This window comes from Miniopterus natalensis, chromosome 3 (genome assembly GCF_054644295.1).
Source record: "Miniopterus natalensis isolate mMinNat1 chromosome 3, mMinNat1.hap1, whole genome shotgun sequence".
NCBI classification, from domain to species: Eukaryota; Metazoa; Chordata; class Mammalia; order Chiroptera; family Miniopteridae; genus Miniopterus; species Miniopterus natalensis.
In genome coordinates this window covers 17,961,500-17,984,821 of record NC_142083.1, presented here as the reverse complement: position 1 = coordinate 17,984,821, position 23,322 = coordinate 17,961,500, and the positions used below count along the sequence as shown (strand labels likewise).

Below are 23,322 nucleotides of genomic sequence, written 5' to 3'. Positions count from 1 at the left end.
ATAATTCATTGATCATTGTATTTTGTGATGACAGATCAATACATATATGCATATGTCTAATTTGGAAAATACGCCCACTTGTACAATACACATTAAGAACATATGAATTTGTTATTTAGTATTTATGAATCATTTAGAAATTGTACATATTGCAGACCAATATATACTTATTTATCAAAACTGGTTTATAATGCAAGTCAGTTAATACTAAATTGTTTCAGGGGTAAATGTGCTTCAACCACTGCTTTATAGCATAGTATTTCCCAGTTTGGACTATTCTGGCTGCTTATGTCTTGTGGGTGCATTCAGTATGGCCTTTGTCCTTAAATGGAAGGTGGAAACAAATGGTGCATTCGCCTGTCCCCGGTGAAATAGTTCAAGGCAATCGTTTTCATAAATGGGTTTGCAAAATTTCCCAATGCTGTAATGTTATATAAGAAATAAGACAAATGTAGCTGTGGTGTGAGATGCTCTGGACAGAAATTAAGATCAAAGTCACCTCCGAAGACTGCTCAGGCTATGTGCAGAGCTGACTAAGTATTTTTTGAGATTCTGCTGTATTTTTATCTATATAGTGATCTTGGCATAGCCATAAATCTATCATTACTATCCCGTGACCTGTCCTAGAAATGAAATATTGCTTTTCATGATATAAAATATCAATTTCACATTTGAATGTATAAGTGAAGCATAAAAGGAGTCATATGGAACATCTTTACTGAAATTGAAACTCTAGGGTAAAAGTTTCACTTTTTTTTATCTACTTCATTCCTTGTAAGTTATTTGGGTGTATGGTAAACTACAAAATTATACCAATATGTCCAGATAATATAGCAGATTGATAAAAAGCATAGTGATAAAGTAACTTACTCTACTTATCCTAAGCAAAAAATAATCTTTTTATGATCCTTGACGTTGAAAGTTTAAAGTATTTATATCTGATGTTAAATTTATCATCTCTAGGTCATAAATATCTGTATTTATTCAAATAAAGCCCATAATACTGACTATACTGGACTATCACTTAGCTAATAGTTTTCTTCATGAAAGTTTGTATTCACTGACTATTTCTATTAAGAAAAAGCTATTATGTTGTCAAAACATTTTTTCATAGTAGTGCTTTTGTACAGACAGAAAGGTGGAGAAAAAAATACAATGAAATGTTTTGTATATTAAAAATGCCTTTAAGGAGAAATAACTATCAGAATTTGACAGCTTTTACAGAAATATATTTACAGTATAGCATTAATCCTTTAAAATTATGAACAATTACTTGTCTTAGACATTTTAGTGGACATTTTTTATTTTAATAATGTGTGAAATGCACTTTGTTTCCTTATAGCAAAGTCACTGATTGCTGTTTTGTTTTGTGTGTGTGTGTTTACTCTTTCCCTATGCCTTTCAAAAGGATTACTATTTTAGTTATAAGAAAAATAATACCATATAATCATATAATGCATAACACAAGAAAATATGCACTATCAGTTTTCATAGTGATATGAATGAAAATAACAAGATATATATATATATATATAGTCATTAAGAATGATATTCTGTTGATGGCTCCACGTTTATTGACACATGCTGACATTCATCTGAGCTATAATTGGGTCCAGCTCAGAAGTTCCTTTTTCCCTTACTCCAACACTAGTGGCTAGTCCAGGATAACAGTTATAATGGTAATGAGAAATAAGATATTCATCTTCAGAGTAATAAATTAATAAAAATTAGAATAGAAAACCAACTATCCTGAAGAAAGTGTCATAGAACAATATTTTAAATTTTATAAAGCCATTTTTATTTTCCTACTATCAGGATAAAAAGCATAATTATTTTCATCTCAATAGTTGAAACTGAATTTCTTTGAAATTAAAAGCTTGATATTTGCTGAAAAACACAATGGGTTGGTGACATATAAAATGGTGAGGAAGGGTCTCCACACCTGTTTTGGTAAGCCTTCCAGGGCACTGGGATTCACAGTAATGGTAGGAAACCACTCTATGACATCTTCTTAGGTTAGGTTGTCTACAAAGGAGCTATCGTAGTGTAGACCATGTACCATAAGAGTCAACATCAACTCAGAGATAGTTGGAAGTGCAAATTCTCAGGTCTCCTTTCAGACCTACTAAGTCAGAATCTCTGAGAGTCAGACCCAGAAACCTGTATTTAAAAACCTCTAGGTTATTTTTATTATCTAAAAGTATGCCCTGGCAGAGGGTCCTGGTGCAAGTAATTTTTTAAGGAAGTGCCACCTTGAGAAATCAATAAGGGAGCCTGGAAAAGAGAATGGGAAAGAGAAAGACTCGCACAAGAGTGCAGTTTCAGGTGGTCTCAGCCTTAGCTTGGTCCTGGGAAGACCTGGAGTAGGAATTACACTTTACTGTTAGTCTCTCTAGGCTGTTGCACAAGGTGCTACTCTCCACGCCTGCCCAGGCACTCTCTACTCTCTGGAATCTTAGTGAACCAACTCCAGTAGCCCAGGAGCAGCCCCTAAAGAATGCAGGATGCTAAAAGTAAAGAACCCCAAACTGGAGGTATGAGTGTGCAGAACTGGTGATAGAAATCCAAGTGAACTATGGTGGAAGGAAAGATGTGCTTGGCTTAGAAATATAGATCTTGATTCAAATCCTCAGCATGCCTTATTGCATGCTTTCAGTACTGAATAAATTGTTCATGTATCTGAGCCAGTGTTACACCTGTAAGTTTTGGTTAAACATTCTAGTGATTTTAAAAACTTAAATAAGATAGTACATAGGGAAGTACTAAGATAGACTCATGTATTGTAGGTATGTGTGAAATAGTGGAAATGAACTACTTAAATAATTTTGTTCCCTTGTAGGTCTCTAAGTGATCTGTATCTATTCAACATAACAAGAATGGCACTGACAAGTAAGCTAGAAATACTTTTTCAAATATCAAAGAGCCTAGTCTATCTCATTTTTAATTGAAAACTATCCATAATGATTGATGATGTGAATCTCCACCTATATATTTATATCAATAATATATTTATATTATTGTTCTATGGTCAATTAGCAATCTTTCAAATGTGATTAAAATGTAGTCATGAGGGATATAGATATATATTCTACTCACAATTTTCATTTTGGGGGAAATCATTATAAATAACAGGTCAACATTACAGTCCTGTATTCTTGATCTTCATAGAATATTTTTTGCTGTTATCCATGTGAGAGAACATGGTGAGACAGGAAGAGTAAAGTCAATGTTTCATGAAAATAAATACATTTTAGTTCCATCAAAAATAATTCTATTCCTTTGAGTATGCAAGAAAAATTGCATGTCTTGAAATTACTGTTATGTAGTTTCAATTTTATAGTTTTCATAGAAATATTAGATGTTTCCTCTTATTCATAGATTATGTAATACTTTGTGGTTTTTGATTTGCTGGAAATCATAACATTTTATGTTACATGAAATACTATGTCAGTTTTGAAGTTGTTTGATGGCTTTAAATACATTATATTATGATAGAAGGCTTCAAAAACAAAGTGAAATGTAAGAAACATCCCAAAGGAAAATCTAGTCATATTCTTGCTCTTCTCTTCTGCAAAATGAAAATCTTAACATGGCCTATTTAATCAAAGTTAATGTCTAACTTTACTCAATATAACACAGTCAAAAAATAATCCATAGGCTACATGCAAGTAAGGCAATGTAAATAGTAATATGTTGTTTTATATCAAATATCCATAAAGATTAAATATACTACTAATAATATTAATATAAATTAAAAGAAGCAAGATTAATCATTTATAAGTATAATTGGCCAATACCACCGTACAACTAGATTTTTGAAATGGTAGGCAGCATTGGTTTTTAAATCAAATATTCACATATGTATATTGGCATCTGTGGTGTCCTTGTCTATTCTGTGTTTCAAAGGACTCATTCGAACACCAGTTTAGGATTTGCGCACACATTTATGTGGTTACTTTTGAAAAGTGGCCTCTCTTGATACTCTAATAAAACATCATAACTCAGAGCAACACCTTAAGAGCAAAGAAGCGATGCATGCTGAACCTGTCCCATACATTATTTAGCATTCATCATAGGGCATAAAGTCAGCATGCCAAAAGCAAGGAAACGAGAGAAACTGAAACTGTCCTTTCAGAGAACTAAGGACACATGTATAAATTGTTTAATTCTTTAGTATATAGTAATATAACATATATTCTGTTATCCATCTGCATCAATGTTAATACATGTTAAGTTTAAGTCTTCAAAGTCAGAATAACATAGATTTTATACCAAAGGAGTCTAGTACAAGATAAATGGCTAATGCAAGATCTCACTGATTTTTTCTACTTTGTTTTGTTTTCATGTATAGTGTTAATTTTATTTGAGAATTTTATAAAGAATGTGTTATTTTATTTTGACAGTTCTTATGATTTAAAAAAGTCATCAAAATAAAAATTTTCTTTACCTAATTCTGTAGCCACTAAGTGAAATTATATGTGGGAGATTTTTATTATGCATAAATTATTATTTATAAGGCAATCAATTGTAAAACCATTGGCTTTCATCTTGTATTAAGAGATCTGTCTTCCTTAATATATTCTATTTTTCAAGTACACATTTCACCAAATTTCCCTTTAATCTGAACAGTACTGCAAGTGTAATATGTTCATTTACCTCTGAGTTTATTTTTCCTTTGAGCTACTTTAACAATTTGTATCTTTGTTATGACACATCATTATTACAGTTGAAAAGTCACTTCTCCCCAATCACTTCTAATAGAATGCTTACCTTAAAGATAGGCATATAGAGTTGTTAATTTTATGAATTTTAATATGAAGGTAATGATAAGACACATATGATTTAAATTTACCATAGAGAGGACTGGCTAGAGGACTATAGTTGTGTTGATGCTATGGGACTTGATCTGGCCTGTAGAATTACCATTATTAGTGATGTATGCTATTTTCCATCCTAGATTCTTCTGTAAAACACTTGGTTTAGTCCGTGTGTTTAAAATGGTCAGTTGAAAACAGAATCTAGTATAGGATTTTGAGTAAACTCTTGGGGCCAATAGAGCTACCATTTGGAAAAGCCCCTGTTTTTTAATTGCCATATGGATGACTAATCATTAAACACTATCAGGCTATATGATAAGAACAAGAACTAAACCATAATATTTTTAAGCTGCAAAAATTTAGGTGATGTTTTTGTTTGCTTGCTTTTATCACTAAAGCAGAACCTACACAATCCTGACTAGTACTGATATATGTGTTACACATCAGTTTTACATTAGGTTTTCTTTTTTTTAATGAAGATCTTTGGACTTTAGTATAGGATTATAATTGACACCCTATATGCTCCATCTCCTTTCTTCGCATTTCACTCTTATTGCCATAGGTGCCATCGTCAACCATTTCAAACCAATGTCTTAAAAATATCTTGAAATGAATAAGCGAACACTTATTTAGAAAGTCACAGAGGTAGAAGAAGTAAGCGGTGGAAGAAGTCAGTGAGTTGGGCTGCATGGGCTCAGGAAACATGTTACAGAGGCAAAAGAAGGGCCCTTGGAGCTTAGGAGAAAGAAAGGCAAAGAAAAGGCACCTGGGGGAAGGAGACAGGGAAAGACGAGGGAGTGCTTCAGAAAGAATGCATGCTGGGGAAAGAGAGGGATGGGGAAAGGCACAGGCATGCTTGAGAGGGTGGGGTGGGGGGTATTTGATCTCCAAAGGCAAGGATCTTAGGGGAGGTCCCAAGGGAGGACCTCCATCGAATATTCATCAGATTTCCAGGTGTGTCCTTTCTGGGTTATGGTCTTCACTGATTGATCAGCACTAGAGATGGGGTCATTGGTCATCCCAGCTGGTTCTGATGTCAGCCATGTCATCACTCCATCTGACTTTACTGTTTTTCTGAGTCTAGAGCTGAAATACAACTCGGGTCTAGATGTTACCTCTAGTTTAACCAAAACTCTGTCTCTGTGGTCAACACATCGGAGGCTTTATTTCTAAGATTATGTGTTTGATTCTGGTCAGAAGCTCACTGTCCTGAGGGTTTTATTTTTAAGGGAGTGGCTGTGCAAGGGCTTGTATAAGAGTTGTATGAGACTATTCTCTGGCCCCTTGTTCCCCCTCTAAGAGGGTGTACCACATGACTAGCGACATGCCAGGAGAGGGAAAGATCAAGGAGGGTCTAAACTGCATGGCCAGCAATGTGAAAGGTCAGGGGGTCTAAACTACATGACCAGTGATAGGCTAGGGGAGGGCATGTGGCCCTGGGGTCAGGGTCCTTGTTTTCCCAGTTTTGCCCCTTGCTAGGTACTTGGGGATTTCTGTCCTGGTGACCTTGCCTATGATTTTTACTCTGCTCATGCCTGTCTAACCACCCACTACATCTCCTCGATTTTTATTTCTACTGGTCTTAGCAATTTTGGTGCAAGCCTATGCCTCTATCACTTTGAACGATAGAATCATGTACTATGTTACTGTACCTGGATTGTTTTTGGTTTTCTTAAAATATGCTGATAAAATTTTTTCTGTGAAAGAAAATAATTTCATGCATACTTAGAAATCAGTGTGAAGTGAGTTGTTTACATAATTCTCCCACACTTTTGAATATTGTTTAGGGAAAAGTTGTTTCTGTTTCCTGAATGACCATGCATATTATGGTGGGTAGAGACAAGTTTAAAAGTTTGTGGGTTTGCAATTAACTTCACAGCCCAGTTTTCTTTACTCTTGATGCAAAAGAGAATCAGCCACCTCCAAACTGACAAAAACCTATCTGAGCAATGCCAGAAAGCAATCAAAAAATAACTGTAATTCAAATATCTTTGAAAGTTTTAAGATTTATAAGTGCATTTCTGCATTCACATACACTAGAGAGGTAGTCAGTACTGAACAAAAGCTTTCTTTAATCTTTGAAATGCATCAGATAGCTTTGCATAATCTTTACTTACACTATTTTGGTAAAAATGGATTTAAGGTCAAAGAACTTTCAGAATTTTCTTGAATCTAACAGTAAGCTCTAACAACCCTGCAAAGTCAATTCTTTACAAAACCCCTACCAAAGTAGTGTTGCCAGTTAAAATAGAGAGTATACAATTAAATTTTCATTTCATATAAACAGCGAATTAAATTTCTTGTATAAGTATGCCTCATACAATATTTGGGCCATACTTACATTGTCAAATGTAAATTTAACTGAGTGTCCTGTATTTTTATTTTGCTAAATCTGTGAACACTATACCAAAGACATACTTACTATACTGTATATTAATTATAATTGGAAATCAGTGGGTAAACACTCACACACAGATCACAATTATTCTTTTATGCTAATTTACTCACTGTGGGTTCTATGTTGCAAAAACTGCCATTGCTCCACCCCCAAACCTTCAATGTATCCTCAACATCCCCCTCTGCATGACAAAAGTGTTTACTTCAAACACAATACACTCTGCTAAAGGGCTTTTGTATGTGACCTTAGTAACCCTCTTAGTGCAAGGTAAGCCAGAGATGTGTGTGTGTGTGTGTGTGTGTGTGAGAGAGAGAGAGAGAGAGAGAGAGAGAGAGAGAGAGAGAGAGAGAGAGAGAGAGAGAGAGAGAGAGAGGAGAGAGCTAGCATTGGCTCTGGAGAGAGCACTTCATCAATGATAGACAGGGCATTGTAGATCAATAACCCAGCATATCGCTCAAGTTGTCCACAGTAGCCAGTGTACCCCACTATTGGATCTTCATTCCCTTCTCTTTCCCATTTCTTTCTCCTCTATCAAGTGACATTCTCTGAAATTTCTAGAACAAATAACTTCACTCAAAGTTTTGCACTCAAACCTCATTTTACGATTAATTTCTGGAAATACCAAGGTCAAATTTTATAATTTTAAAGAATATTTATTGTAGTTATTTTTCAATTTCTCTACTGAGCAGCATTCCAGAATAATGCCTCTCACCCTGCCTGAGATCTACTACCTGTTAAAGGTTAAGATTCCTGTGCTGCACGTTAGATTTTCTCAGTTAGAACCAGTGAACATGGGACCCAGAAACTCACACATAAGATCTCCCAATGACTCTTATGTGGTTAACCCAGTACCAGGATTTAGACCATACCATTGCTATGTGAACTATTGTCATTAGCATGGAAGAGTCTCTGTTTATATTTCTATTAATCAGCTTATGCAGAAAGCAAACTAATAGGAGAACATTTGTCTCCACAACAGGATTCTAGCTTTGATTCTTACACTTGCTGTGCAAACTTGTATAAATGTATAAACTCTTTAGAGATACAGTTTTCTTATCTGTAAAATCTATAGCATATTCATGCAATGCAATTTCCCTGTTACTATTTTAGTTAAACTACCTTTATTCTCAACACTCGCCTTTGCCATAGTTGCCAGGATTCAAGTGAAAGAGAAATGAAAGTTATTAATAATCACCCTCCTTTCAGAATGGAGACTTTGTGTTTTGAAGGCATTTCATGTTTATCAGAGATCATATCTTCAGAGAAATTACCATCTCCTTGATTGTACATTCCATTCTGAATTATTCCTCAAACTTGCCATGATGTTTCGTTTTTTAAAACATTGACCTTAACTTATATGTGCCTGTGTGTGTGTGTGTGCATGTGCATATAGTGTTTGCTGACCACACTCTTTACTTCCATCAGTTTTGGCTAATGTTATGGAAATAAAATCATTAATTACTACAAGACATACAGGTACTTTGTATTATTGTATTTTTGTCTCTTCTATCTAAAGCTAATCCTTTAGATTTACATATTGACTAATATTGATTTACACTCATGAATATCAAAATTGTTTTTTATTAAATTTATTGGGGTGGCATTGGTTAATAAAATTACACAGGATTCAGGTGTACAGTTCTACAATACACCATCTGCATATTGTATTATGTGTTCACCACCCCAAATCAAGTCTCCTTCCATCACTTATCCCCCCTGAACCCTCTTCTACCTCCTCCATCCCCCTACCCCTCTGGTAATCACCTCACTCTTTGTGTCTATGGCTTTGTTTGTTTGTTTGTTTGTTTGTTTTTGCTTGATCACTTCTCCCTTTTCACTCTCAACATAGTTTTTCTTTCTTTTTTTTTTTTTACTTTCTTCTCATTTGCTTTCTTGGTGATTTTTCTTATAAAGCAAGACCAAAGAAAATAGAATATATTATCATATGCCTCTTTCATTTAACAAATTCTAACAGGCATTCAGAAAATGTTATATACTCTTTCAGCTTGGAAATTGTTTTAGAAAATGATTAAATCTTTAGTGCCAAATTCTTCCCCAGATGTGCATCACTGAAGTTTTTATCAAGGGAGCTCTATGTTATGTGCTCACTTATTAGAGAAGTATGTAAACCAAATCACAGGTAAAATATTTTCATTTCAAAATATTATCATTAATTTAAATATGACAGAGTGCAAATTCTTACAATGTAACAGAAACAGATATAATATGATGTAACAGAAACCAGTAACAGAAAACAGGTATAATAAATTCCTTTATATTTGTTGAAAATGTATGGTATCTTTTAAAATGAGGAAATTTAAAGAAAATGGGAGTCATTACCATCTGTGATAAAAATTAAAAATAAATATTTGCAGATTGAGTAATTTAAAAGCAGTTTTCTCCATATTATCAATAGGTCTCTAGGGATTTACTTTCTTAAACAATATACTGTATTTGGCAAAAATAAAATTTGTGACCTAAGAAAGCATGAGACAAAAATGGCTAGAAAAACATGATTCTTAGTAATTCTGAGCTTATTTATTTATTTTTCAACTGATTTTGTACATTGCTTTGAAGTGCCATGTAATTGTATGCTAATTTTAATTATCATCATTCAACAGTATGGACTTTAACTCCCATAGTGAAAAAAATGAGAGCAAATTCATAAGGGACAAACATAAGCTTATGAGTCTCTCAAGATGATGCTAATATTTTGTACAAATAACAGTAGATTAATTTTTACCAACTTTTCTGTGACTCTCTGGCCTTAAGCGCATCATGCAAAGCCAGATTATTTCAACTCATACTTTGTTTGCCATCTGCCAACTCATAATACCTTGTGGCTCCAGCCAAATGGAGTATTCAGTATTTCATTTCATGAGAATCATGAACTATTATATTACATAGATGGAAATAATAAGGTCTAGGGGGGATGAGTTACTTCTCCAATGTTATAAAGAATATTAGTTTACAGAATTTAAATAAGGACTTGAGCTACACATTTCCTTTCTGTTCATATCCTAGTGCTGTCAGTAAAATAAAGAGGGTTTAAGATTTTCTAAGGGCCTTTGTAGAAGCAGCCTCTTTAACTATTACTGTGAATTCATGATTATGTGCAGTAATTAAATTTACTGTGAACTTTAGGAAACATATATTACAGCATTACTTCTCAGGAAGCTGCTTGGCAGAGCAAAATGGTCTCGGAATGGAAATAACTTGGATTCCATTTTCAACTCCTTTTATATTAGTTAAATAAATATTGTAGTTTGGTAATGCCATATGTATGACGCAAAGTAGTAATATATATCAACACAAAACATATGCTTGGAAAGTGACTACAAATTTTGAATTATCTACTTAGACTTTTTATACTAATTGAGTTTTTTTCAAATTTTCCTTGTAGGTCTTTACAAATTTGTTTGGTCTAATTAGATGTTGAGATGATAACCGCTAAAGCCTCATTTCTTAGAGAAATTATCACTTTCCCTCTTAATATCTGAAGAGGTTCAGCCATTGGGTCCAGAAAGAACAAATAGAAATCTCACAGCTCCACAGGAAGAAAATTAATTATGCACCTTTCATTAAGTTGCATTGTACATATAAACTAGTTAGCCCATTGCCTATAACTTAATTGCTCAGTAGATATTTCTGATTGTTATAGTATTAATCAGAGAGGAGGAAGTGAAGACAATAAGTAGAGAATTTAGACTATTCAATTCTGAAAACAGGGAGTCTTAGTATGCTTGCTTGATGTTCCCAAGAATATGTGAGTAAAGAACTTGAAGTTAAGGAGCAGAGGAAGGAATGTTTTTTTCAAACACCATCCCTGTAACTGCATGACAGTTCCAAAATGTGAAGTATTTTAAAGTCCACAGTAGAGTTTGGATGTAATTACAAAATATACTTAGGGGCGTGACATCACTGAGCATATTCTTTGATGCAGTGGACACGCTTTTACTAAGGAAATGGAAGAAAAGATGGAGAAGAAAGAATTGAATCATCTAACACATACATAATAAAATGAATACATTTTAAAATGAGGGAATAATGATTAAATGAACCCACATAATTTTGATCTCTCTTTTATAGTATTCTTAATTATTAGGAGAGCTATAATCAGTGCTGAAGGTCTTAGATAGCCAAGACACCTGAAAATGTTCCCTAGCACAGGTTGACACATGAGAGAATGGATTTTTTAGAATATATAAACATTTGCTCTATTGTTTAGCCAACAACACTGTGATCTAACGTTGGGTTAAATTCACTCTCTGCTGTGTGCTTGAAAGAGTGAAAGAAAGAGTGAAAGTGCTATACTTTCACTTCCGTTTCCCAAGAAGGGTTGGTTTGCATCTTGCTACCTTAGTGTTTGGTCTAATGAAGGGCTAGGGGAATGGAGAGAGCTTTACTGCTAAGTCACTTTAATGAGTCTTGCTTTCTCACTGCCCCATGGAAAATATGATGAAGAGAGTCATACTCAAGCTACTATATGCACAGATATTCTCAAATTAGCAACAAACTATAGATTCCACTAATGTATACTAACCTGGTAAAGAAGCAATAGAGTATCAGTTATATCTTATGTAAGGTGGCAATTATTATTATTACTATTATTATTAATCTTGCTTTCTGCACATATCAAATCATATTCTCTGTGTTAAGTAATTGTGTGCAAAACACTTGCCATTACTAGATTGACTAAGTATAGCAATTTATAGCTAGCATTGTATTCTAGCTGAAAGTCATTTGTAATCCAATTTAATGTAAAATTTAAGAAATCTCCTGAGAAAAAATATTTTAATTAGTTCTATGTATTATGTATGTGTGTATATGTTTGTAAAAATAAAATAAAATAAAATAAAAGGATTAGTTCATTATAAAACCTACAGATTTAGAAAACCAAAGGATTATTTTCTCACATAATAATCACTGGTATTTTAAATGGATTATATAGTCAGCCTGGTCTTACTGATTTTTATGTAAAATTACTATGTGAGGTGAACATAATAACCACTACACATACTACCCAGCCATAAGAAAAGATAAAATATTGCCATATGTGGCAGCACAGATTGATCTTGAGACTATCATGCTAAGCGAAATAAGTCCGACAGAAAAAGTTAAGAACCACATAATTTCAGTCATATGTGGTATATAAAAGTGAAAGCAGCAAATGAACAAACAAGACAAACAAACAAACAAAAACTCAAAGACACAGACGACAGCGTGGTGGTTACTATAGGGAAGCAGGGTGGGAAGAGGTAGTAAAGGGTAAAGGGGGTCAAATATTTGGAACAGAAGAAGGTTTGAGTTTGGTGGTGGTCACACAATGCAATATACAGACCATGTATCATAGAACTGTACACTTGAAACCTATATAATCTTACTAGTCTCAACCCCAATAAATGTAATTTAAAAAGAAAATAAATAAATTACTGTGGATTATTAATAGTGGAGACATAAAAGATAACTGAATGAATGAAATAAAATACAATTTTAATTTCTGTCTTTGGTACTAAAGTATTTTTAAGCATGGAAAACACTGTCTCTGTTTCAAAATATTTAGAAGCAGTTTCAGTGAATTACTAAGAGGAAATGCTTTGGCCTAAGACTTTAGTTTGAAATTCTGCCCTCTGAGCCAAGCATTTCATATTTATAAAATATAAGATAAGAAACCATACCACAAATACTTTGAAGATAAAGTGTGATGATCTACATAAAATATAATTATTGTATAATATACTTGAGTATTAACTCTTATGTGATTGTGGTAAATGGGGGCTTATTCTTACAACTCTTTCATGTTTGATTTTGTGCAACTACTAAAGATGCTGAAGGACTGAAATGTATCCCTAAACTGCCCCACCACACCACTCTTGCTAAACCCAGTTTGACCATTAAACTGTTGCTAAAGCCACAGCCTCAGTCTAGCAAACCCAGGACCAGAGGAAACATATGAGTTTTCTATATCTTTTCAAATCTGAACAGTTAAAACAGCTCTAATTGAGCTCCCCCAACCCATCATATAAATGCTTTGGGCTTTCTGCTTCCCAGGAAGACTGTCATTTTTAGCTGTTCTCCTCATGCAATATTTTTAAATAAAATCTTGAACTAATGGCTTCCACACATACTAATGAGTCCTCTTCTGCCAAATTCCCCAGGACAGCATTCTTCTAATTATCCAGCTATTTTTCTGGGGTAATATACATGTGAACCTCAAGTAATATCAGAGAGACCTATCATCCTCCTAATGACATGTTAGGTCAACCACATACTTCTGAAAAATGGAGTGAGGAAAATTGAATCTATCTATTATTTTATTTTTACTAGTTGAAAACTCCTTGACTCCTTAGTCATTCATTATACTCTTCATATTTAGATGTAGACTTTGTTTCTGGAACACTGGTGCTCACACTTCAGCATGCACCAAAATCAGTTGGAAGATTTCTTAGATATGCCCAGAGCTTCTGACTCAGTTTTTGTAGGATTGAGCCTGAGAATTTATATGGACAACAAGTTTCTGGGTGAGCTGACATTCCAGGGAACACACTTTGGAATCAGTGCTCTCAAGTAGATTTTACTCCAAACGAGTACACTGCCGGTGGGAATGCAGACTGGTGCAGCCACTATGGAAAACAGTATGGGGGTTCCTCACTTGAAAATGGAGCTGCCTTTGGACCCAGTCATGCAACTTTTGGGAATATATCCTAAGAATCCTGAAACATCAATCAGAAAGAATATATGCATGCCTATGTTCATCGCAGCATTATTCACAACAGTCAGGATCTGGAAACAGCCCAAGTGCCCATCAGCAGATGAGTGGATAAAAAAGCTGTGGCACATTTACACAGCTATGGAATACTACATGGCTGTAAACAGGAAGGATCTCTTACCCTCTGCAACAGCATGAATGGACCTGGAGGTTATTATGCTAAGTGAAATAAGCCAGTCAGAGAAAGAGAAATACCATATGACCTCACTTATATGTTGAATCTAATGAATAAAATAAAATGACAAACAAAATAGAACCAGAGGCACGGATACATGGAACAGACTGACAGAGGTCAGAGGGGAGGGGAATGCGGGGGCAAGATGAAAGAAGGTGAAGAGATTAGACAAAGAACATATATGCATAGCCCATGGACACAGACAAGGGGAGGGGGGTCAGGGCTGAGTGGAGGTGGGTAAAGGGGGAGGAAGTGGGGACATCTAAAATAGTGTTAACAATAAAAAAAGAACATGTCCTTTTTAGAGGGCAAACTAATGCTGATTTTATTATGTAAAAGTAAGTTATGTTGAATAAATTAGTGCTGTAAATATAGTCAAACCTTGAAATGAATACGTATTAAACCAGATTTGGAGTCATTTTCTTGATGTTTAAATAATTTCTGGTTCACTTATGGTCATTTTTATTATAATGTATGTTTATGTATCTGCTCTTTTAATTGGCCTCTTTGAAAATGCATTTACATTATTTTATATGAAATACGCAGCTGCAACTATCATAAGCTAAATGAGGCTAAGTTTCTCTCCTTTTGTGTAGCAACGTATTCCTAGTGAGAAAAGAGAGTCACGTATTTTGCAGGAGCTTAAGGAGCTGTTGCCCAGTTTTTACACACCCTGCTTTGTGCTTGGAGATGAATAAACAGCCTTTATTCTCATGAACATTTTATAAGGCAAACATCTATGAGTACATTATTTGGTTTAGTTCTCTTGCCCTGTTATACACAATATGAATATTGTATTTCCTAATGGATTTCATACCAAACTTTCTGTCAAGGAATGCATGGAAGTCAGTCCCCAAACTATTCAACAGTGAAAATCAACACAGCAATTTTTCTCAGAATATTATAATTAGAAGTCTGTCCAAGACCTTCTTCTTTTACAGATAAGGAACCCAAGGTGCAGAGAGATTAAATGATGCATTTTCTCAAGACCAGAATGCCATGGTCAAGTTTATACCAGAACTCAGTGATCCTGCCTCGGGCTCTACTCCACTGCCTAAGATAGAACTAAATGACTTTTATGTAAGAAAAAACATGTAGTAATTTTGTTAGAAAAACAGAAAACATGAACATTATTTGACACTCTAACCTGTAGATTTTACTAATAAGTGTGATAATGTTAATGATGTATAAATTGTCATCACATGGACTGTTTTACAGACAAGTTGTAAATATGTGTATAAAAGTTTTGAATAGACCAGACACAGTGCCATTTAAATTCCAGAGAAAAAAAATATTGTTCTATATTACAAAAATATTTAAAAGAAATTGTTATTATTTTAGGAGTAATTACAAAGAGCAAATTCTATGAATCAACTTCAACACATTTTTTCCAGTGACTTATAATTTATTAATCAAGATAAGGTTCTTTTGCCTCTTAGTCAATTCTTGCAACCATCTTACACAGTATTTACTGTTAATACTATTTCATACCAAAATGAACAATGATTCCTGGGGAAGCATCGTGGACAATGACCATGCAACTTGCCAGTGAAATTGAGCAGGAAATCCATCAGCTTGGAACTGGGAAACAGTATGAAACAAATTCATGGTGAAAATTCATCATGAGAGAAAGAAATTTTTTTAAGCCACTGAAATTTAGGGGACCAGTGAAGCCTGAGCGTGGCAAGTCTATTAGTCTATGCTAAGAACACATGTTAATATATGAACTATTTATTTTCACTTTGATTTTATTCTATTCTCATTCTAAACTTTTTCTCTTTAACCACACACACACACACACGCATATGTATATGAATATATATGTATATATGTACATATATGTGTATATATATGACATACACACCCAAAGTGTTAAATGATGTTTCCTTTTACAATCTATACATTCCATATTAGAATAATGTTTTATAATAACATAAATTAACATATGTATGATAAAATGAAACTAATGATATGGATATATAATTATTAAAAGAGAAACATATTTATTTTATGTGCATATATATACACATACATATACACACAAACACATTTTTTATTCTTTATGAAAATATGGAATAATAAGATTTAATGGCAGGTCTAATAATTCCTATAATTTTCATATAATAATATCTGCAATATAAGAAAAATATTTATCATTGTTGTTGGTAACAGCATCACAGGTTCTGTTAATGCCACTAAAATTTTTTCCTAGGCTCTGTTTGAAATACAAATGCTACTTCTCATTTAGAGGTGAGTAAAATAAAGGAAATGCATTTTTTGCATCCACACTTAAAGGAAACTTCAGTACTTTCTATAGATAACCAAGCAGACCTGTGACTACAAATAAAGCACCTGTGTAACAATAGAGGTTATACACATATGGAAAATACAATGTGAGGCTCTCCTCATAACTCTGAAGTTGTTCTTAAAGCTAAAAAAAAAAAAAAGGACTGGACTTGACTTATTTTTCTTTATAATTACATATAAAATAGAAAATACCCATTATATAAAAACAATCTTAAAATAATGCTAAAAAGAATGACATTATCTTTAAAAAGAATCTTAAAACTCATTAAAATAATTTCCGCAGAGCTTTTGAAACATTGCTAGATTAAGATGATGAAGTAAGTTTAATATTTAAAATATTCCAAAATTTAAAGAAAATAGGCCTAGACATCACCTTGGTTGTAAACTACGGGCACACGTTTCTGAGATCGACTCGGCTCTGAGCTGAGCTGCTGTCTGGTTCACAGCAGCACGTCACTGAGCAGCTCCGGAGAGCACTGGCCTGCCATGGGCCTGTCACTTCCAGTATGCTAAGGACACTGCTCGGAGTCTCCATTCAGATGGCAGCATTCAGGTGCACGTGCGTGTCACAGGAGTGACGTGAAGGAAGTGCACCCATAAGCTCTCTCTTTTACTGTATGTGCTTAGCCAGCTATGACATGTAACTCATTATTTCCTTCACATAAGTGTGGACATACAAAGATCATGTTTACAATACACTGAAGTGGGTCCACCTTTGATGAGCTCTCCTGGATACAATCATTTACCATATTCTTCTGCCCTGAAATGTTATTGAATATATTCATTTTATACTCCAAAAATTTTCTAATATCAAGATCAATAGGAAATTTTTTCTAAAATAAACCAAGCAGATGGTCATCTGGGAAAACAAAACTGACTATATGTATGTATATGTGTGTATGCATACATGTTATGTATATATGTATGTCTATATATTATATTTATATGCACATATATATACATGCACATTTATGTGTAATACCTATATATGTCTATATGTGTGATATATGTAACATATACACAAAGTATGTGTATATATATTAGACACATGTATAGTGTGTATATAAATAAAGTGCATGATTTTATTTATGTGTGTATGTGTACATATTAGATCAAAAAATCTAATTTTAAGTGGTAACTGAGCCTTAGAGAGTTAAAGCCAGAGAGTCATTAGGAAAAATGTTGAAACAATTCTGAATTTTTCTTCTTGCATTTATCTTCTATGTTTTGTAATTTGAATGTCATATTTTACAAAATATGATAGCACCATTATAAATTTCACCACTTATACCTCTGATAAAGAACACATATTAACATTTAAATTATACAATGTTTTTCTCCTATTATCTTCTCAGCCCTTTATGAGTGTAAGTTGCATTTATATGAAAGATCTTGCAATTTCCTGTGCCCTCAGTTGCATTTTACATCCTGTGACAAGCAATCCTTTTGTAACCCATTATCATTTACATATATGTATTTCCCACTCTTAACTTCCATACGACACTCACTTTATGTTTTGCAAGGAAATGCAGAATTGCAGTCTTTTCTCCACCCATGATTATTTGTCTCATAAATGTCAAATTTATGCCACTATCTTTGTTTTCAATGTATTGACCCTCTCCTCTAGTTTCCTGCTAGGGATATATAAAAATCACTTTTAATTTTATTTCCAACTTATAATGCAATTTTTGTGAAGACAATTAGAGGTAACATTAACTCCACATGTAGTGTCAATAATGTAAAGAAGTTAATTCTAAACACAACGACTTAAACAGTTATATCCACATCGGTATGTAGTCAGAAAGTGGAATCTTTGTCAAAACTGCATCGTGGCTAAGAACAATGATAAAGTGGAGTAAATTCTAAGAAACTTCCCCATTTTAAAGGTGTTCAAATGGGGGAAAATATTTATGCATTGATCAAGTAAGGTGCATTGATAAAATAATATGATTACAAGATTTTTTTCTTGTATTTCTCTTGAAAATGACTTTCAATGAATTTAGTACAAGAAATCTATCTAGTCCCATATTTAATTGGTCTCCATTATTTATGGGTTAGCATAACCTGTACTAACTAAAAATTTAAGTTCTGTGCAAAAGTTTCCAAAGAATCTCAGAGTCTACTTTTTAAGTGAAACAAAGCATCCTTCAGAGATTTTGACAAACTGAGGTAGGTTTATTAGTTTTAATGTTTCTTTAGTTAGATGCTAAAATAAATCAAAAGTCCCCAAAAGGAAAAATGGTGTATCTGTTTTCAGTATGTACCCATTATCCTTTGACCGGATCACATTTTAGAACAGGAATTTTTTGAAATCTATAGATAAAGGCTAAAAGGATCCCTCTGGTCATTCAAAAAGAGTTTAAATGATTGCAAGTCAGCCTTGTGCTGCTCCCGGTGTGGAGCCTCCCAGACCAGGGTGGAGGACTCTTCACAGGACCCAGCTCAGCCTGGCTTCCTTCAGGTGCCCGCAGGGCAGCCCAGTGGTTTGTGGTGCAGATTCTTCTTAATCCTTCGGTGAAAACTCTGTGATACGAGATGGTGCAAATAAGCCCAAGGGTCAGAAGTCTTTGGCCTTCCACAAGCCATCATGATGAGCGTTGGTGGTGCGGGCAAGTCCACTCTGACTGTACAGCTCATGCCGGATGAGCCTGTGGAGGACTATGGGCCAACCAAAGCAGAGGCTAGGGGGAAAGTAGTGCCGGCTGGGCAGGGAGTGCAGAACCATGTCTCAGATGCAGGGAGGCAGGAGGGCTCCACTGCCATTAGAGACAACTGCTGCCAGAGCTGGGAGGCCTCTCTGCATGTCCTCTGTTAGAGAAATGGAATCCTTTGCAGCCACAGCCCCCTTAAGGGAGATGTTAAAGAGTAAAAAAAGATGAGAATGTTCCATTTCTGCTGGTTGGTGACCAATGAGATTTAGAAGATAAAGGACAGGTTTCTGAAGAAGAGATGAAAACCAGAGCAGATCGATGGACTGTTAACTATGTGGGAACCTGCTAAAAGGTGCTAATGTTGGCAAGGTTTTTTTTGTTTTGTTTTATTTTTTAATATGTCTTTATTGATTTCAGAGAGAGGAAGGGAGAGGGAGAGAGAGAGAGAGAAACATCAATGATGAGAGTCACTGATCGGCTGCCTCCTGCACGCCCCCTGCTGGGGATGGAGCCGCAACCCGGGCATGTCCCTGACCGGGAATCGAACCCCCATCACCTGTATCCTAGGCCGACGCTCAACCGCTGAGCCACACATGCCAGTCAACAAGGTATTTTTTTATTTAATGAGGGGAATTTGAGCCAGAGAGATGGAGGATAGCAAAGAAAATATGAGGAAACAAAGAGGGAAAGTTTAGCCAAGAGAACCAGAGAAAGATGCTGCATTTTATAACCAAAGCCCAATCTCCTTTCTTATCTTGACCAAACCAATAAATGTAATTTATAAGCATTAAAGGCTCAATTGACTGAAATTACTTTAACACTTTGGAAATTGTTATATATTACTAAAAGCATGAATTAGGACTGCACTGAAAGTCAGGTTCACTTAAAAAAGAAATTAATGTGGTTTCTCCTAGAAGCAAAATTCAATGTATTCCATAATTGCCTATATTATCCCGGTCCTGAATGTAATGTATGAGCTTGTGTTTTGATGGCAGCCTTCCTTAGACTGTTAAAGGGCACGTTGGTGGTGGGAAATGGCAGGAAAGGCTATTTTATATCATTTTAAATGTCTTGGTCTTCTACTCCTCCAAAATGACAACTGTGACTATGATAAACTGTACCACTTTTTTTAAACAATGATTATGCAAAATATAGAAGAAAAGTTATTGGCATGACTGTTGCATATAGTTAAATTGAGAGTAATTTATCAGTGAAACTGAATAAATTGCCTGGTGATTAACTTAGAAAAGTGGTGTAAAGTTACAAATGGAAATTTTTGAATATGCCTTAGTTTAGAAACCAAAATAATACCTGGTTACATCATTCTGGGTGTGCCCTCACTAGTGCCATGGTGCCATGGGTCCATTGCCCTGTGTTTCCTGGTGAGAGAATATATACCTAGCAAAGAGTACACTTTTGTATCGAAGGTTCTTGAGAAATAACTGTCTGCTAGGAGTCTGTCCAAATTTAAAATGTATGCTATACTCTGGTTCTTCAAAGTAAGGTTCCAGGGCTCCTGATTGTTTTAATTAAAAATTAATTAATTATACAGTAGTTTAAAATGAAGGGCTAGCATATACTTATAAGATAATTTTAGACAATGATGACTCAGTACTAGTTAGGTTTAAGAAACCTGCTTTTTCTTATGATGCAATCCCTTTCGGCAAGTGGCAAGCATGTGTCAAGTTTTTTCTCTCTTTGGAGCACTCATAGGAAAAACATCAATAGTGCTAATGCACTTTGCTTTAGAACACTTTGGGAAAATGTTCATGCTTGCCACCTGTGAATTTTTAAATTTGTACTCAGGAGATCACAGTTTCGCTATATGGGAGTTATTAGGACTATTTGTAGTCTGTTTGTGTTCATAAAGAAGAACGCTGTAGCTACATTTTCCTAAAGCTAATATCAAGCAATCAAACCTGAGCATAGTGCAGAAAACATGCTCGGCCTTATTTAACCAGGGGTCCTAACCAATAACATCGCGACTTTGCTTTGAGACCTTTCCCCTTCTGGGTAATGAGATGCTATGAAGCCAACTGACAAAGACACATCACATGTCTTAAGCTGATGCCACCACCCAATTGGTTTATTTGCAATTTGAGCCATTTAAAGACCAATAAACTTCCTTAAAAACAACAACAACACCCTGGCTGGTGTGCCTCAGTTGGTGAAGCATCATCCTGTATACCAGGGGTAGCAGGTTCGATTCCAGTTGGGGTACATACCCAGGTTGTGGGTTTGATCCCCAGTTGGGGCCTGTGCAGGAGGCTGCTGATGGATGTTTCTCTCTCCCCTTCCCGTCTCTCTAAGATTAAAAAAAAAAAAAGATTGCCCATCATTGCAGCATTATTTACAATAGTCAAGATATGGAAGCAAACCAAGTGCCCACCCGTAGATGAGCGGATATAAAATCTGTCATACATATACGTGATGGAATACTACTTGGGTGTAAAAAAAAAAAAAAGAAATTTTAACTTTTGTGACAGCATGGATGGACTAGAGAGTATGATGCTAAGTGAAATAAGTCAGATAGAAAGACAAATACCATACGATTTCACTGAAATATGGAATCTAATGAACAAAATAAACAAACAAACCAATTAGAAACTGACTCACAGATACAGAGAATAGACTGAGAGTTGTCAGAAGGGAAGGGGCTTGGGGAGGGGGTGACAGACTTGAAGGGACTGAGCAGTACAAATTGGTAGTTACAGAAGAGTCACAGAGATGTCGATCACAGCACAGAGAATATAGTCAATAATATGATGACAAATATGCATGGGGCCAGGTGGGTACTTGAAGCAGCGGTGTGTGTGGGGAGGGGGCTACTCTGTAAAGTACATAATTTTCTAACCACTTTGCTGTACATTTAAAACTAATACAGAGCAATACTGAATGTAAACAGTAACTGAACAATGGAAAATACACTTGAAAAAACATCGCATGTCAAAAGCAACTCCTGGCGCTATAATTTGTACTGATTTATTTAATTACTTAAGGAAATTCTGAACCAATAATCTTGAAATGCAGCAGGAGTGTTAGCTTTTATAGCTGTCTTTTTAAAAGCCTAGCAAGACAATACATACATTTCAGAGTTTAAAACAGAGTATTGTGCTTTATAATCTAATTAAGAAGTAATTCTCCAACTTTTCCCCTGAGGAAGTTATAAGCTGTTTAAATTCCCAAAATACTAGAGACACAGGAGGTTTAGAGGCCAAGGGGAAGAATGGAGCCCGGGAGGAGAGGGAAGGGGGCAGAAAGAGCGGCTGAACTCTACACCTTAACGAACGCTGCAAAGTGTGTTAGTTTGTTCTTTACCGTTAAACACATTTTATCTACTTATTTTTCCTATTATACACAGTCATCTTTGGGTGCTTATGTTATTTTTTGTTTGTTTGTTTATATTTGTTTGTCTAAAAGTAAAATTCCTAAGTCAAAGATAATTACTATTTTAAGGTGCTTTTATGTATGGTATCAAATTTCCTTCCACAAAGTAAACGTTTTCTTATCACTTCAGAAGTGTGTCCCCACTGCATTATTTTTATTTGTTAGGGTTCTGTGTAAAATGATTTAATAAAGAGGTTTCAAAATACCATAGCTTAATTAGGCAGAGTTTCTTTTTCTCTCATGTAAGAGGTGAATAGACAGTCCAGGGGTGACATATCCAATCTGTGGCGTCCCCTCGAACTTCAAGGCACTGTTCTATCTCTTCCCATTTTCCAGGCATCATGAAAAAAGAGAAAGTGCAGAGACAAAGTATAAAAAATATTTTATAAGATTATGATCTGTTGTCTGAAAACACTCTATTTGCTTTAATTGTCCAGATACTAGTTACATTGCTGCACCTTGCAGTAAGGGATGCAAAAATATTGAGTCTAGCTAGTGTCCACATGCTGAGCTAAAGCTTAAAGGGATCATCTTAAATATCTTTTAGTTCAAATGTTTACTTTTTCTCATATAGATTTGAAATAACTGTTAATTTATAAAATGTATTTATTGTATATTTTTGGGTTAATTATTTTATAATTTGCCTTATGGTTTTTAAATATTCTTTATATATTGAAAGTTTTTATTATTAATGGTTTAGTTTAGTTGAAGAATATATATAGTAGAATCTGAGTATGTCTTAAAATTTATGCTAGAAATTCCTTATCATCTTCAATATCTCAAAATATTCAATAACTTTTCCTTCAGAATTACTGTGC

At 34.6% G+C, this 23,322-nt stretch overlaps 1 pseudogene; it reads left to right on the top strand.

The window, feature by feature from the left end:
- LOC107545910 (ras-related protein Ral-A pseudogene) overlaps positions 1-19,847 on the top strand; it is a 31,301-nt pseudogene extending 11,454 nt beyond the window's left edge.
- Positions 19,848-23,322: the final 3,475 nt, after the last annotated feature.